We start from the raw sequence: 12319 nt of genomic DNA on the forward strand, positions 1-12319 counted from the left end.
ATTTCACCTTGGACATTTAAAGGAGCCTTACTCGCCTTCATTGTGAAATGGAAATGCCTGGAGTTAGGGACCAAATCTGATTCTCTTTTCTACTTCTCATTTTCCTATTTCCTTTGCACGGCTTTCGCTTTTGATCTTGGCCTCATTGTCCAAAATTGCTCAACATCCCAAACTGTAAAAAATAATAAGCACAAATACTAAATGCTGCTACTAATTGTGAATGTGGTTGCTGAGATTGGGTTCTGTGACTTCAAATTCTCTGATATTAATTCTAAAGCCCTCAATGCATTCATTGTTCCCGCGTGGTCTCTTAGCTGGAACCTTATGAGGAAGGCTCTAATCCTTCTAGGTTGAAACCAGGGCATGAAGGCCCAGGTCCTTTGCTTTGATAGTGTGGCCAGTTTGCACAGCACACCACTAGGTGGCGGTGAAGATCAGGCTGTAGAAGAATTGGGGAAAAATACACACAGGCTATTTTCCTCTGGGTCTATTGGCTGGCACCAGGCTGTTATTTCCTTTATTGTCAGGTATCTTGGGGATGCAAACAGTCCCTCTGCAGTGCTCAGCACAGGGTCTTGGGTTTGGCAATGGCACCTCCAGGGCCTTATCACAAGATCATTAATGACCAAATGGTTCTGCCTCCTTCCTGCACCTTCCCTAAGTTCCTAAGTCTGGGGCCTATCCTGTGTTTCTTCAACCATTCATTCAAGCATCTATTCATGCTCTTCCGTGTACAGCTCAGAGTGATGGGCTTTGAGAGATATGGGATGCTACAGTTTTTTTTTCTTAGTCTACCATCAGTACCAAGCCCTGTACTGTGCACAGGGCGATGGCTCAGGCACTGCACTCGTGGGATGTGGTTGCTGGCAGGCAGCTGAGATGTGTTTCCAGGAGGGAGCAGAAGGGAAATACTTTGGTTCTTAGATTTACAGCCAGCCCATAATCCCTCTCTCCTCTGACACATGCCATCTGCATGAAGGCGACGACACTGGGCATATATGTAACTTCCCTGCCCAGGCCACCCGCACATCAGGCTGCCCTTTACAGCTTCTTTTTCTCTCTAATACAGCTCTTGATGTTTCACTCCAATACAATGTAGTCTTTGGTCTTTTTTAAAAAATACAAATAAAAAGTCTGTTGGAAATACACGTATCGTGGAATATTATGCAACAATGAAAAATGAGCTATCGATAAAATGACATGGAGGAACTTTAAATGCATATTACCAAGTGAAGGAAGCCCACCTGAAAGGCTGAATACTGTACAGTTCCAAGCATACGACGTCTGGAAAAGGCCAAGCTCTGGAAACAGTAAAAAGATCAGCAGTCGCCAGGGGTGGAGGGAGAGAGATGATGAACGGGTGGGGCGCAGGAGATTTTTAGGGTAGTGAAACCATTCCATATGATACTGTAACCATGGATATATGTCATTATACATGCGTGTCCCTCCAAAAGATATGTTGAAGTCTTAACCCCCCAATATCTCAGAATGTGAGCTAATGTGGAAATAGGGTCTTTACCGTTATAATTAGTTAAGATGAGGTCATATCGAAGTAAGAATGACCCTGAATCCAATAGGACTGGTTTTCTTAAAAGAAGAGGAGAGAAGACACACAAGAAAGATAGTGCCACGTGGAGACACGGACACAAGAGGGGAGGGTGCCTTGTGTCTGAGGAGACTGCAGTGATGCATCCACAAGCCAAGGGATGCCAAGGGGTGCCAGCAAATACCAGAAGCCAGAAGAGGCAAAAAAAAAAAAAAATGGATTCTGACCTGCGGGTTTCAGAGGGAGTCCGGCCCTGTTGACACCTGGATTTCTGACTTCCAGCCTCCAGATCTATGAGAGAATAAATTCCTGTTTTAAGCCACGCAGTCTGTGGTACTTGGTCACAGCAGCCTTGGGAAACTAATACAGCCTTTATTTTGCTCCATTCTCATCCTAAGTGACCTTATCCATTCCCATAAATTTAAAAACCATCTGTTTGCTGATGATTTTCAGGTGTATACGCTAAAGCTCTATCATGTGAACAGTGAATTCAACTCCACCCACTTGGTGGAAAAAAAAAAATCTTTTGCCATTTTTCTCATTTCCACAGACCGCACTTTGGTGTCCATTAACTCCGAGAAGATATTATTAAGGGGAAAGGGGAGATGGGAGTAGTGGCCACAGTGCAAAGAGAAAAAGAAGTGAACTTTGGCTTTGAACTTCCAAAGGTTCATGAAAAAGAGATATTAGAGTTTCTCAAAAGTAATTCCTAATTGTTCATGCTTTGGCCTTACACTGACTTTATGACTTAACCCTGGGGTCAGAGAAGACCCCGCTGCCTCCCCAGGCTAGAACTCACCTTTTAAACTCCAGCTGCTATAACTGACCACTGAACACATCTGCTTAAATGCCGCACAAACATCTCAAGTGAGAATGTCCAAAACTGAACTTTGGGTTTTCCCCTCTAACCACTCCATAGAGTTCATTCCCCACGTAACAGCAGCTGTGACACAGCTATCCTGCTTAAAATCTTTAAAAATCTGCCCAATGTCCTTGGAATAATCTCCTAAATCCTTATGAGGGCCATGAGGCCCTGTGACATCTAACGCCTGCCTCTACCATGTATTACTCTCCCCTCGCTCTCTGCATTTCAACCGTCCTGGCTTCCTTCATTCTTCTCAAATATGCCAAACTCTTTCCCACCTCATCGCCTGCCCCTGGCAGAGGGGACCGCACATGTGACGGCGTTCACATGGCTAGCTCCCTCTCGGCCTTCATGTTTAAACTTAAAAACATCTCGAAGAAGCTTTCCCTAGTTCCTTAGTCTACGGTAGGCACGTTACACCCTGTTTTCTCCTTTGAGGACCTCTTATAAATATATATTCATTCGTGTCCGTGTTCATTGTCGGCCCCCTCTATTCCCCCATCCCGCCCAGATTATAAACTCTTGGAGGACAAGGACCCCGGCTGTCTTGTTCACCAACATATATTTAGTGTTGAGCGCTATTATGGACTGAACTGTGTTCTCCCATAACTCATATCTTGAAACTCTAACCCTGATGTGACTGCATTTGGAAGTAGGGCCTCGTCTTAGCTATAACGAAATGCTGTCGACTAGGTAGCTTATCAACAACGGAAGTCCATTTCTCACAGTTTTGGAGGTTGGAAGTGTGAGACTGGGTTGCAGTACGGGTAGGTTCTACTGAGAGCTTTCTTCTGGGTCACAGACTGCTGACGTCTCATTGTGTCCCACACGGCAGGACGGGAACCAGCTAGCTCCCTGGTCTCTTCTTGTAGCGGGAACAATCCCATTCAGGACTGTGCCCTCGTGACCTATCACCTTCCAAAGTCCCTACCTCCAAACACCATCACACTGGGGATTAGATTTCAACATATGAATGGGGGTCGGAAGAAACACAAACATTCAGTCCACAACAGGCGTTTAAAGAGGTCATTAAGATTAAATAAGGCATAAAAATGGAGTCCTCATCTAACATGACCCGTGTCCTTAAGAGAAGAGGGGATTAGGACAGAGAGATGAACGCACACGGAGGAAAGGCCACGTGAGGACACAGCTAGAAGACAGCCACCTGCGAGCTCAGGAGAGAAGCCTCAGGAGAAAGCGAACCTGCCAGCACTTTACTGATTTCCAGTCTCAGGAACTGTGAGAAGATACATTTCTGCTGTTGAATCCACCCAGTGTGTGGCGTCTTATTATGGCGATACTAGCCATGTACTACAGACACGCAGCAGGCACTCAGTCAAGTCGGAGGGATCGATGAATTACACAGTTAAAATCTCACAGTTGTGTTCCAACTACTAGGAAGGATAAACGAAGGTTGCCGAGGACAGAGAGTAACACGACTGACCTAGGCTGAGATTACCTGGAGGGCGGATCTAAAGAAGGGGTGTTTAGGGTCAGACCTGGAGGACCAGTGGCCATTCGTCAGGCGGAAGAGGTGGGAGCTGGGTAGAAAAGAAAGGGGCACGGTGTGTTTAGGATCTGAAAGGTAGAGCACAGAGAACAAGAGGAGAGAGGTTCTAGAAGGGGCTGGTGGGCAGAGCCAGACCAGGCAGGGCATTTCCGATCGGGAATAACAGGAAGTTGTTTTAAGGGCAGGAGTGACAGAATCAGATGTGGAGACTTTGGAAGGTGGGGTGGGGTTCATGTGGGATGCGGAGGGGCAAGGATGGGCGTAGTGAGATCCGGAATCCACAGGAGGCAGAATGGGAAATTGTGGCTTGAACTAGGGTGATAAACAGGCAAAAAAGAAAAAGACTGGGTCCTTGCCAGAAACTTACTGTTTCTGAGCAGGGAAAGCCACGTGGAAGGCAGGAATGATGATAGTAGATAAAGGAAGGAATAAATAGGAAGATGAAGAACTAGAACCTGGTTTAATAAAACCCTAAAAGGATTAGAAGGAAGATAGTCTAAAAATTGGGGGAAGATGAAAATCAGGATTGTCCTGCCCAAAACCGTTTGTCTGATTATTTTACAAATTCCTGTTGGTAACACGGGAGCCCCGACACATATTGGTTTACCACTGGAAATAATTCGTATTTTGCATCAATAGTTTTGGCTTTCAGCCCATCTTCAGGCACTTTCAGATCTGATTTTTTTCTTTCTGCTACTCAACAGATAATAGTCTTGGTTGCCTTTTAATTACTGAGTTGCTGTTCTTTATCTGCAGTCTTGACTAGTAACCTTATTATAACAATTGCCCAAGACTCAGAACCCAACGGTGTACAATAAAAATCCACAATAATGAAAATGCTTAAATGAAAATCTCCTAACAGGTAGCAGAGCATTCTGGAAGGGATTGTATAGAGTCATCGACTATATGACCTATTTTGGAAGGGATATCAGCTAACGAAAATATTTCGATCTCAACATTCAATACCCAGACCTGTCCTGATACCCTCATCACAGAGCTTCTGAGTGAAATAGCCTTATGCAGAGATTATTAACCTATAAGTAATATCCTAGTTATCTGTTGATATTTATGACTACTGTTTTAAAAAAATATATTTGCTAGTGACTTTAATAATGTAGCATATTTCTTTACAGTGTCCCATACCCCATATGTTTATAACTGTGTGCGTGTGTGTGTAAACTCACTAAAATAGCCATACTGTTATATACAGTCTAGAATCTGTCTCTATGTCTTATTTTTAAAGAAAAAATCTCGTAACGAAGAAAATCTCAATTTTGTGACTTGAGAATGTAGAACGGTTTTATGGAGAGAACCAGAGAGCTATGTTCTAAATTCTATTCTTTTACCAGCCAAAAGGAGCCACTTGGCAAGAGATTGATTTGATCAGGCATCTTACAAAAGATGAGATACAAATGGCCAATAATTATATGAAAATGGACTCAACCTCTTTATAATCAGAAAAATACACATTGAAATAAAAATAAGATACCGTAACAGAATGTCTATAATTAAAAAGACGGATGACACCAAGCCGTGACAAGGACATGGAACAATAGGGGTGCTCACGCATCCCTTGTGGGAGTAGAGTGGGTGCGACCACACTGGAAAACTGCAGTGTCTACAAAAGACGAACGTGGACATGCCCCATGATTCCCCTGATAAGAATATCGTTATTAATTTTCAATTGCTATCATAGCAAATTACCACAAACTTAGTGGCTTAAAACAACAAATGTTCTATAGCTCAGAAGTTTGAATGGGTTTCCTGGGATAAATCGAGACATCAGCAAGGCTGTGTTCACTGTTCATTTCATCTTTGCAGCTTCTAGAGACCACCCATGGTCCGAGGCTGCCGGTCCCAAAGCCGAGAACAGCGGGTGGCTTCTCACACTGTGTCACTCTGACCTCTAATGTCCCCCTCTTCCACATTTAAGGACTCCTGTGATAACACTGGGCCCAGCCAACTCATCCAGGATAATCTTCCTATTGTACATTCAGCTGATTAGCAAATTTACTTCCCTTTGCTACTTGAATTCTCCTTTGCCATGAAATGTAACGTGGTCATAGGTTCTAGGGATAAGGATGGAGGCATCTTTGTAGACCATCATTCTGCCTACCGCTGTGGCCAATAGAAATGCATGCACATGTGCATCAAAGGCTTGTATAAGGATATGCAGAGCAAGTATTTTCTTTATTGGCCAAGCTGGAAATAACCCAAACAGACATTAATTTGGGTAAAATATATTGTTATATATATTATGGTATACTCATAAAACAGAATCCTTTCTAGCAATGAAATAAACGAGTCACAGCTTCATGCCACAGCTTAAACGGACCTCACAGACAAAATGCAAAGCAAGAAGCCAGGCACAGAAGAATGGCAGGATTCCATTCACACCAAGGTTAAAACCAGGCAGATGTGTCTATTATACCCCAGTAAAGCTGGGGAAAACCCAGCCGAATGTGGTACTAGGTCTCAAGGCAGTGGCTACTTTTAGGGAGAAAGAAGGAAAAGGTGATTGATGCCTGGCAGAGGGACTAGAGTTTCTGGATGCTTCTGGGTCAGGCTCTATTTCTGGGCCTGGGCAGTTACACGGGTGTGCTCACTTTATGAGAACACACATTGCTGTACAGGTTAGATCTGTGTACTTGTCGTATCTGTGTTATGTTTCGGTAAAGTCTTTACGAATGTCATGCTGGTGGTACTGTTGTTCCCTAGTAAACATTTTTTACCTATCGGTCTCGTGTTGTAGGACAGCCCTGTGGGAGGCCCACATGACTGAGTTTGGAAAAAGGTCTTCTGAGGCCTCATGGATACCTGCTGGTTTTAGTCACCAAGGTCGGCGGTAATTTGTTGCTCGGCCGCAGACCATTAACATAGGGACCAGCCGGTACCGCTTCCCGTTAGCAGAAGTCCACGGGAGAGGCTCAGCCTGTGCAGTTTGCACACCCGCATGAAAGCACCAGTGTAGTGCTGATTAGAAAGGCACCTCCTAAGTCACCTGTCACAGAGTGCAAGGGACAGGTTTAGTGCGCAGTCCACCCTGGTTGGTCAAAGAGCAACGCCTTCGCTAGAGCAGACAGAAAACAGTGACTGTGTGTGCACAGACGCATCTCGACATCCCACGATGGACGCCAGGTAGAGACACACAGCTCTGTGGCTGGGATGCCCGCACGCTGCAGATACGCAGGGCGGAGCACGGATCCCTCCCCTGCCAGACCTCAGACATGCCCTTCTTTTCCTCCACGTACAGCAACCAATGTTCCAGGCCCTTTCCAACCCCAGTGGTGGCTGCTCAAGCCTGCCTCGGAGCAGCCGTCCTGAGCAACGCTTCCCAAGTGAATTCTGGGAAGTCACCTGTCCCCTCCCCTACTCCAAGCCCGGCCCCTTCGGGCAAGTAACTGAGGGGGCTGTGTCTTCTCAGCTGTCCCCTCTGCATCCGGGACAAAGTGTGCAGCCTCATCGAGGCCGACCTTATTCACACCAGGCCAAACTCCGCAAAAGATTTTGTGCCTATGTATCACTGAATCCGGCCCCATGCTTTTAGAAGGACACCTCCAAACTACATAACATGTGTCACAGCACCGCAGCTCGTCCAATAGCTTTTGAAGATGAAGAATTTGTCTCATGCATCCTCTGCAGCAGCACAAAGTCAGGTTGGTCACACGAGCCTTTGAATTCATGGGAGGAGCCTTTTAAGATGATGTAGCTTTTTAAATTTCCTATTATTGATCTGCCCTTCAGCAGCCCCCCTCCCCAATCCCACTAGGTAACTTCTGGTTCCCTTCAAGGTGGCGTGTGGGAAAGTGGGGAGCACTCGGGGCCTTAGGGTGGCAGAGATGGGGGGATCTGGAAGGCTTCATTGAATCATTTCACTTAAAAAGTATTGACCAAGTCCCTGCTACGTACTGGGCAGTGCTCTAGGTGCTGGACATACAGCAGAGAACAAAGTCATTGCCCTCTGGCCTCATGGACCTCACATGTCGCTGGACATGTGACAGATAAATAGACTCATGATAGGCAGTGCCAGGGAGAGCTTGGTGATACGGGGTGGAGAGGCAGGTTAAGGGAAATACGAGGTGCAGGGTGTGGCAGTGATCCCACATAGAGCGGCCAGGGGAGACCCCATCAATAGAGAGTGAGATGGGAAGTAGTTAGCGCGGTGACACTGTGACCTCACTAAGGGAGGTGAGTGTAGAAAGGAATTCCAGAGTTAGAGGTAAAGAGGAATCTGCAGGACAACAAGAGGGAGGACAGGATCCAGCATCTGGCCCGGTTCCGGTGCCCCCGCCACCACAGCAGTGCCTTCCGCCAACCCCGAGCTCCCGCCTGCCCCAGCCCTCCCGGAACCCTCCCTGGGCCAGGTCCCTCCCACCGTTCAGACTCTTGTTTCCATCACCCGCTGGAAGGGGCTTCTCTCTGACTCCGACACGAGCCTCCCGCATCTACCAACCAGGCGTGGCTTTTGCTGTGTTGGAGGAGTTGTTCTAGAATTGAGAAATCCCTCCTGTCCTTCCACAGAGCCTAGCTTTCAAGACCAAGCTCTTGATTCAGAGGTCGAGCGAGAATGTGAACCTGAAAGGTAACTGGTCGCCTCTTCATTCTACCCACCTTCTCTTCTCCTGGGACAGTAAACTTGTGGCTCAGATTTGCAGGGGGGCGGGCGGCGGCGGCGAGAACTGGAAGTGATATAATTCAAAGGAGAAACGAAAAGAACTCATTTTAATATTTCCAAAATAGGATTCCGTTCTCCACTGCAGCATTTACACCAGATCACAAATCTCCCTTGCCCTTTAACTTCTGACACGCCTAAAAGAGAAGGACGGGGAGGGGTCCATTGTAAACGGAAACCTTTCTGGGCTGGGGGCTCGTTAAGTGGACAGAGGCGGCGCGGGGCGGCGGAGAGGGACGGGAGTGGAGAGCAGACAGCAGGAAGGGACAGAGGATCAGAGCCGGGCGAGCAGGACAGTCCCCGTGGGACTCTCCTGTGTCTTCTCCGGGCCGGGGATGGGCTGGGGAGAAGGAGGGAGCCTGATTTTAACCTGCAAGTTCCCCGCTTTTGGAGGCGAGTTTAGGGAGAGGCCTGGACAGCTCAGAGCTGCGGCCAGCGGGGGAAGCTGCACTGGGAGTTGCTACTGAGCCTGGTGAAGATTTAGCGCATTGATTCCCCGCCCCCCTCGCCCCAAACCCTACTTTTCTCTAGGCGCCGTGATCGAGTGCGGAGGTTGGGGAGGACAGCCAAGGCTTTTAAAGGTGCCAATACTCCAGTGAGAAATAAGGAATAGTGGCTGCTAAAAGAGCCCAGATTCTCCGTTCTGCCCTCCCATGCCTCATTTTTCTTTTCCTCTTTTACTTTCTTGGATGACCATGCCCGCCAGCGAGGTGATGAACCGCTCCGGTGAAGCACAAGCGGGTGTCAGGAGGCTTGGGGCCCGAGCTTGGCTGATAATCCGACCTTGGGCACAGTGCAGCCCAGCCGCCCGGTTCCCGGCTCCCTTCCTTCACGCCCTCTTCCCTCCTGGCGTCCATCGAATATTTACAGAGTGTCTACTGTGTGCCAGGCACTCTTCCTACATTTGTGACAAAACAGACGTGGTCCTGCCCTCAGGGTTCTTACACTTTAGGGAGGTCGACGTTGTTAAAGAAATGACAGGACGTCACAGGATACGTGCCACACAGGAAAACAACAGCACACTGTGACAGAGAATCAGCAGGTAGGGGCTTCCTACTTTAGATGGTGGTCAGGGAAGGTTACCCTGAGAGGTGACATTTAAGCGGGGACCTGAAGGATGACATCAAATGGAGGAGAAACCTAGATTGCTCCCCACGGGAGTAGTGTGCCCAGGAAAATAAGGGATGAGAAAAGGGCTCAGGTGGACTCCTCAAACCGGCTAGAGCAGGTGTAGGAGGTTCTTTCTGTCCTTTCTTTCCTTTCTTTCCTTCATGCTTCATTACCTTCCTTCCTTCCCTTCCTTCCTTCTTCTGGCTTCCTTCTGGCTTCCTTCAGCTATTCCTTCCTTCTTCCTTCCTTCCTCCCTCCTCCTCCCTCCTCCTTCCTTCTTCCTTCCTTCTTCCTTCATTTCCTTTCCTTTCTCTTTCTTTCATTTTGGGTCATGCTTATTCATTAACATCAACCTGAAAGGTGGCCCCTACCATAGGAAATCGTGTCTGTCTTCTGTCCTTGATAGAAGCATGTTAAGCTACAGAGTGGTACAGGTCTGCTCTTTCTGAAAAAAATAAAACTTTCTAAATTGAAATTAACTCTCTTCCTCATCTTCTTTGGGGGGAAAGCCTCAAGTTCTTTTACAGAAAACAGGCAGTTGAGTACGTCCCTAGATCTCCCTCATCTGGTGGCAACAGCTCTGACTTGCAGGCCCCGAGCCGTCCCCGACTCAGGTCACCAAAGCCGAGTTGTAGGTACGCAACGACAGCTGCAAATACCCTTTCTTTCCTCCCTATTGTCTATCTCTATGTCCCTTCGTTCAGCAAATATTAACTAAACACCTAACGTGTGCCAGGCACCGTTCCTGACACTGGCTGGGAACACAGGAGTGAATAAAACAGAGCCAAACAGACTATGTCCCTCTGCTCATGAAGCTTAGCTTCTGCTGGGGGAGACAGTCAATAAATCAACAGCTCAGCATGCAATGGGTCTGTTAACCACCGTGACGAAAAGAGAAATAAAGCAGAGACGGGGGGTGGAGAGCAATTATGTAGGAAGGATCCCTACGTTACATGTGTATCAGAGAAGGCCATATTTGAGCAGACACCGGAAGGAATGGAGGGAAAGAATATTCCACACGGAGGGAACAGAAGATGCAGAGGCTCTGAGGTGTTTGGTATGTTCTAGAAACAGGAATCTCATGTGGTTGGAATAGATGTGAGGCATCCTAGTTTGCATGCTCCCTGAAACAAAGATTCGCCTGTAAGGGGTTTCTCCTGGGGGCGAGCTTAGGAAGCGTTGTGAACGAACACAGTTATGAGACAGGGGAGGGAGGGAAGCTAATGAATGGGACACTAACGAGTGGGCCGCAACCGCAGCAACCGAGGCACGACCCTGCTGGGGACCTCTGACGGAGTGTGTGGACCATGCCAGCGAGTGGGCAGGAAGCTGGCTGTTTACCCGACTCTCGTCTCAGTGGTGGAGATGGCTTCTCAAACCTGGCCCCGAGGTCACGGAATAGCTCCAGGCAGAGGCAGGAAGGCCACTGGAGCACAGGGCAGTGTCTGCAGGGGCGAGCGGGGGGTGCGGGCACTGCCCTGACCCTCTCTGCTGGAGGGAACGGTACGAATGTGGTCACAGAGGAGGTGGCAGCCCAGATCATGTCCGCCTGGTAGGTCGCCATAAAGACTTGAGGATTCTATTTTCAGCAAGATGACAAGCATTTGAAAAGTCTGAGCAACACAATCTAATTTCCATTTTAAATAAACGTATCACGACTGCTGTGGGGAGAAGAGACAGTGGGGGAGCAAGGATGGATGCAGGGGGACCTCTTGATGGAGGCGGGGAGGGCTTAGGGAAAACGTTTGCACCTGCTATATTTGGAATGGCTCCAAGCAGATGCATCCAGGTGGAGACGAGCAGGCAGAGGGCTACGTGCACCTGGGACTTCACTCAGGCCTACTTGCCCCACCATTTCGGCCAGTTCCCTCCTGGCCGGCCCAGAGGCTTCTCTGTCGCAGCTCGATCCCCTTAAATCCCAGCTCTTCCATCCTCACCCCCCGACCCCACTTCTGAGTAGGCACAATTTTCCTCTCAGTCCTCCTACTCCTCCCCTCCCTACTCCTAAATCGAAAGATGAACAGGAGATTGGAAAGTATCCCATGCTTGGCCAAAGACACGCTGCCATTAATTCCTTCCCAGAATCTCCAACACGAAAGCAGAAATGCTTGCTTCACTTGTACTGCGGCCTAAATGAACTGCCTGCATTTCACGCTCACCAACAAGCCTCTGAGGACAAGGTTCCTCGGGTTCCTTAGTATGGGGATGAGAGTGTTTGGAACGATGGAAACAAGTTATTTTTCCCCTAGAGAGACCAATCCTAACTCACGACATAAACAAGCTACAGCTCAGTGTCTTAACACCATGAAAACTTTCACCTCTTGCCCACATCACAGTCCCGGGAGTCGGGCATCTCTCCCGGTGCCACCCTCCCACCTGGTGACTCGAGGACCCGAGACCCTTCCATTGGGTGTCTCCTGCACTGCAGAGCCCTTCGCTTCCAGCACTTGGGGCATTTTTAAGGCCAGGTCTGAAAGCGGCGTACATCACCTCTGCCCACATGCCATTGGCTGGAACCCAAACGCATGGTTTCACCTAACTGCAAGTGAGGCCAGGTGACAGTCATCCCACGTGCCCAGGAGGAAGAAACAGGATTGGCAAGTAGCTACCCCATCT

The sequence above is a fragment of the Pteropus medius genome, unplaced genomic scaffold, assembly GCF_902729225.1.
Source record: "Pteropus medius unplaced genomic scaffold, Ma_sr-lr_union100, whole genome shotgun sequence".
Taxonomy (NCBI): Eukaryota; Metazoa; Chordata; class Mammalia; order Chiroptera; family Pteropodidae; genus Pteropus; species Pteropus medius.